Below are 6,240 nucleotides of genomic sequence, written 5' to 3'. Positions count from 1 at the left end.
CAGCCAGCTCCCAGAGAGCTCTGCTTTCTCCAGGTTTGATGCTGTCTTGCGAGTCCTGCAGACTCCTGTTGCCTTGTTTTCTGGAAAAGAGTTTATTGGTCCCCCGGGCAAGGAAGCACATGACTTTGCCTCTTTGTGATTGAAAGTTCCCTGCCTCCCTGCATCCCCCTCACTTTGTCACAAATAGGCCACTTGCCCTCCTGCAGGCTTGGCTAGCGAGGGCCCTGGACCAGGTGGATAGGCCAAGGGACAGGCTGGAGGGATGGGAAGCCTCCTCCTGCCAGCGCTCTGAAGGCTGAGGTGCTGGTAAGGACTGGTGTATATTTGCATTCCAGCCCTCAGCACAGAGCTGACGACACCTGATGCCTGCATGCGCCACGTCCCAGTGCAGGGGCTGCCTTTGCTGGACAGATCCAGCACACAGTAGCTGGGTGAGTGATGGGAGAAACCCTGATGTTGCTGCTGACAGGGAAGGATGCTTTTGTATTTCTGTTCACTATCTTTTCACTCCAGAGCCAGTAAGCAGGGAAGGCAACCTCCATTTTTGTTTTCATGCTAATTTTCCTTTCTTCTTTTCTTGCCTCAGCGAGCCAAGCAGCAGACCAAGGGCTTTACATACCCTCTGGTAGCAAAGTGCCCCCCACATCAAGCCCTTGTTTATTTCTAGTGAAGCTGAAATGTGCCATTGCCCTTACCTAAAAGGGGGGGGAGGTACACGCAGGCCCTGTCTGCACTGCTACCACTCCCTCCGTCCTGGTTGTTTTACCAGTGCCTCTCAGCTTGTACTGATGCCTGTCACTCTGCTGACAGCATGAGAGACAAATGCCAGTTTCCCTTGGCCAGAAAACTTGCCTTGCAAAATAAAAAAGCCAGCTCAGGGCTTTTCACTTGGAGAGAAAAAGAGTGAGAAGAATAGACTTGAAAGCAAATTCCCGTGTTTTTTTGTTTCGGGTGAGAGCTTTTCCCACGCTCCATTGGAAGGAGTGCAAGGAGCAAATGTTTCCCAGTGCTGGTAAACACCAGACAGTGCTGAGGAACAAGGGAAAAAGCCAGTTCTATTGGAGAGAGGGAGAAATCAGTGGTGTGCCCTCCTACAGTGCCTCATGTCCGTGTGTCTGCTCCTTCCATGGCAATGGATTTTCCAGACCTAGCTATGCTTTCTGGGTGCAGCTGGAGTGTCAGACCCTGGGGTACTCTGACACGCAGCCATGTGGTATTGCAAAGCTTCCTCACAGTGCTTCTTCCGTGAGAGTCCCAGCAGCTGCACTGGGAAGAGGCTGGTGGGTTTATTTCCCTAGCTGGCACCTGGAAGGTGCTTGACATGTGTTTGCATTTGCTTGGCACTGGTCAAGGATCATTAGGTTGCTCTGAAAGACTGTCCCTTCCTCATCCAAGGAAGGCTGGGAAAGCATGTCTGGTTTGCTGCATCTCCTGTGCAGTCACTTTGCCTGACCCAAGCCCTGTCCCTCACCACCTCTCTGTCTTCAGAGAACTGAAGAATTCATTCACATCTTGCTTTTTGGCATTGGTCACCCCTGGCTTTGAGAGCAACCTTTTCCAAAGCATCAAGTGCTTGTGCCCCCCACCCATGCTTTCCAAGCCCATTTCCACACAGAGCTGGTGTTTGGCAGCCAGTCTCCAGCAGGGCGATGCGAAACCCATCCATGCGTGGGAGAGCTTGCCCATGCAGCTCACACCCCAGGAACCGGTTCACCAGCTCTGCAAGCGGAGGCCTGTCTCTGGCAAGGGTGTCTCTGTGTCTCGGCACATGAGGGGTTATGTGTCTTTAAAACACCCAGAAAGGCAGGTGAGAGATTTGAGGGTAGCTTTTGGAAATGAGGAACCAGCTGAGGCTGGGGATGGTCAACTGGCATCCACAAGGGTTTGGTTCAGCTTTTGAAGGAGACTGGTATGCGAGTAAGTTTGGAAGACAGTGCCCATTAAACTGCTTAGAGATGTGCGCCCTGCTTTATCCCAAAGTGGCAGGAAGCGCTTGGAAGTCTGTCCTGAAGAATGCCCCAGCAGCCCAGTGGGCCTGCTGCTTTTCCCTGCTGGCCAAGCAAAGAGCATTCATGACAGCAAAAGCCCTGACCAGGAGTCCCACTTTCAAATGAAGCACTGGTATCCCATTGCTGGTGCGTATTAGCATCTTCCCATCAATGAGAAATCATTTCCTTCACCCCCTTCTCCTTGCCTTTGGTCTTGCTCATAGAAAGCTGTGACTGGAGCCTGCATGTGCCCGTATCTGCTCCTGCGATCTCCCTTTGTTTGGCTGCCAGCTTTCTGCACCTGCGTGCACGCCTGCTCTCCCTCCCCACTGTAGTTAGTCCTTCCCTCTTCCATCCCATGGGCAGGAAAGCGGGTTTTGGCCAGGTCCAGGGGGGAAGGTGGTGTTTGGCAAGGGCAAGCATTCCCACACCAACAGCAGCCATGGGTGGGATGGGGGGGCACAGGCAGCTTGGTTATTTGTGGATGAAGTACCAGTTGCCCTGTGATTAACCCTCTGGAGGTCCTGCCCACATCTGTCCTGATGGGAGCTGGAATAGCCATGCTTCCTTTGCTAATTGAGCCTGGATTGTATTAGCTAATCCATCTCCAAATCCCCCAGCTGTTCAGAGCTTAATAAGAGCAACCATACAGGCTGGCTGTGAGGCTGTGCTCGTGTCCTGTTGGGACAGAGATTACAAAGTGCGTATGGGTTTTGGGGTGTGGGTTTTCTGCTTGGGTGTTTTTTGTTTTGTTTTTTTTTTTTTCGGGGGGGGGGGGGGGGGGGGAGTGTTTTTTGGCAATCTAGCCAGCTGCTATCATCATTATCTCCCCAACCACACAGAATAGGGTCATAAGAAAAAACACTGTTATCAAGTCATGTAGGTGATGATAGGTGACATAAACCCAGGGATAGATGGAGTTAATATCGGTTAGATACTGTGTGCCCTGGTGGTTGTTCCTGTGCCATGCTGCCCACTGCCAGGCTTGTTCCTTTTCTTGCACAGCTCCCTGGGACAGGCTGGTTTGGAGATAGAGGCCTATCCTGCCCTTTCCCCGGAGGATGCTCCAGGTTACCACCAGGCTCCCTCTCACACCAAGTCCCTTGAGTGATGGCAAGAAGCAACTGAAGGCCTTGGTCATCATGGGCAGGAAGTATTCACCAAGTACACAGGGAGAGGAAGCAAACGGGACAGACATGTTAGAGGGCATTCCCTGTCCAGAAGGCACCACAGCAGCCAGACCACCAGCCCAGAGCAGCCTGTCCCCTCCAGAGCCCCTGCCTGAATGGCAGGAGGAGATGCTCTGCCGCAGTTTTTCTTTTTAAAGAGATGCAGGGACTGAACCATTAAAATCCTATCTATCATTCTTGTTCTCTTGAGCTTTTGTAGCCTCTTCTTCCACCCAAACTACCTCAAGTGGGAGAAGGGACTGGAGCAGCTGTGGGAGCCCCTGGCCATGGCATACAAAGCTCACTTGTTATCGCCACTGTCATATGCCTTTCTGCCTCCTCCCCCCTCCCAGCCCCACCACAACCGCTACATCCCGAAAGCACAAACAGAGCATCCATCAAAAGGGCTATTATCCCATGATTTCTGAACAGCCACTGTTGCTCTTGGGTACAGAGAACCGAGCTCCCCCCTTGACACAGTCCCCCAAGCAAAGGAATAGCAGAATAGCGGTGCCTGTCGCTGGTTGGCATACTGATTTGCAGCCTGTCGCAGCAGCCAGGGTGGGATGAGGGGCTGCTGCCTCTACATGGGGTCGCGTTAGTGATTTAAGCCTTCACTTCGGTCCTACAAGGTAGATGGATCCTACTGAGATCATACTTTGGGCCTCCAGATGTTATCAGTGGGGGTAAGTCCCATGGAGGATGGTTAAGAGATCACATTAGTGTTTCATTCTTTATGGCTGATGCTTTTAATCTGCTCTTCCCAGGAAAGAGGAACTGGATTTTGAGGGGATTTTGAGTTGGATCTTATGGTATTGTTTTGAATACAAAGGGCACCTATGGCCCCAGGTATATTCTCTTCCTATAGCGAGATGGGGTGTCGGGATGGCGACAGTGTCCCCAGGGCCAAGGGGAAATCCTGGAGGTAGGAGGCAGGTGCTTTGATGGGCAGTCAGCATCTCTGCTCCAGCAGGAAAGGGAGGGCTGGTGGAGAAAAGGCGCATTTCAAACAAAGCCATCACCCTCTGGGACAGAAGGAGGGTCTGCAGTGCATGGAGGGGCAGTTTCCACGGAGGTGAACATTGACCAAAGCAGCTTGTTGACAGGCAGCAGCTATTACCATCCCTGGAGCCTGACAAAGGATGACCCTTTGCTCTTTCCCCAGGCAGGAAGAAGGTTCTGGCACTGGCTGCCCCTGGCTCCATCACAGGTGAATTTCTCTTGTTGCTGATTGCAGCACAGATGGGGCCACTCCACTTCCACCCGAAAGATCTTCCAGCTGTGACACCATGGGTGAGCTGGAGTCCTGGCAGGGAAAGGAAGATGTCCCAGTACATGGGGACCAGGAGATCTGTGCACCACGGCTGGAAACTAGGATTTGCTCATTGGCACATTGTGGAGTGTAACTGATAAGAAGTGTCACGTATTTTCCTGTTGCTGTGTTTTTTCAGGTCCCCTGGAGTACTATTGCGCTAGCAGCCTTGGGAACAGGGCAGCTTTGCTGGCCAGGAGCAAGGCTGAGCCCATCTTCAGGAAGCTTTGCTCTCTTTGTCCACCCACAGAGAAACCCCCTGTTGGTTTACGCTTGTTTGTCTTCCTGTTAAGGGGGGTTCTCTTACAGCTGAAACACTTTGAAAGCAAGACTCAGAGATGGCCTTGCTCCTTCCAGCAAGGGATAGTGCTTGAAGTTCCAGTCTGCCTGAGGTTTCCCTTTGTGCCTTCAGGGTTGCTCCAAGCCATGTGTCCTGGTGCTGAGTCAGCATTCCGGAAAACAATACATTGGAAGATATATGGCTGGCCAGGACATGTGGTTGTGTCTTAGCAGTCTTTGTGTACTGCTTTCCACATGAGAGGGCTTCTTCAGTGCGAGTTTTCTTGGACATTGAGGAAATACCTAAAATGAACAATGATGGACATTGTACTGGCGAACCCACGAGACTTTATAGCCATGCAAAAAGCCATCACGTCTCAGACCTTGCAGACCAACTGTTTTATGAAAACTCGAGGCTGTTCAATTCTCCACTGAAATCTATGGACAGTAACAGGCTGACTTCACCAGAAATTTTCATTATCACATAATCCCGAGGCCTCTGGCATGGAACAGGTTTTCCTGCCTGGGGTGAACATCTCAGGACAGTTCACTCAGCAGGTCCAGTGCTGTTCCAGTGTGAACAGAGAATGAATGGTTTTCTTTCCCTGAGCTGTCCCTGACTCTTCCGTAAGAGAATGCTGAGAACCTCAAGGCACCTTAGCTATTAGAAGATTCTAGTACTCTTATTGGAAAGAACAGAGGCTCTTTTTGAAGTTCCAGCTATGAAATTCAGACTGCTCCAATATGGGGAAATTAGCCAAAATTAGCTATCCCTGCAGACCTCAGCTACAACCTCAGCTGGGCTCTTTCATCCAAACCTTTTAAAATAAGGAAAATGTTGTACATTTGGGCCACTCATTTTCCCCTCTCACCCATGAGATGTGGCTCTGTGCTACAAGAGAGGTTTCTCTCCTGATGAAGGTGTTTCTCAAAGCTTATTTACTCATTAGACTGGGCACTGGGATCCTGCATGCTAAAAGATGCAGCAAATTGATTGCGAGTGATTTGCTTGAAAGAAGAAGTGGGAGGTGTGTTAAGCAGATGTCTTCATGACAGTGTGGCAAGTTAAGTGGAGAAGTTCCCGTATTTTCCTGTGTTTCTGCTTACTGTGGTGCCTCTGGACTATTTTAATAGCTGATCAAGAAATGAAGGGAGAGCACAGGCAGAGAGCCGTGACTGCGAAAGAGCAGCCAGTAGCGATGTCTGCAAGCAAAAAGGTTTGTGAGCTGCAGCACTGCCAAAATTCCCAAAGGAGAAGAAATTACTGGGATGATTGGTTCCTGAGAAGGATATTTTTTTTCTGTGATAAGTGCTGTGCATATCGCCAACTTCTGTTTTTCTACATGGTGCTTGGGTTTCCCATGAAGCAAACCTATTTGCCTTTTAATCCACTATTTTCTCAGGAAATGTATGAGACCAGGAATGCTTTGTTGAGGTAAAAGAGAGAGAGCTTAAGTAAGGAATGGAGATAATGCCCTGACTAGGGCAGGGG

The sequence above is a fragment of the Pezoporus flaviventris genome, unplaced genomic scaffold, assembly GCF_033815535.1.
Source record: "Pezoporus flaviventris isolate CSIRO_AGI_PZ_B2104156 unplaced genomic scaffold, CSIRO_AGI_Pfla_v1 ptg000002l, whole genome shotgun sequence".
Taxonomy (NCBI): Eukaryota; Metazoa; Chordata; class Aves; order Psittaciformes; family Psittacidae; genus Pezoporus; species Pezoporus flaviventris.
Note: the sequence above shows the minus strand (reverse complement) of the source record.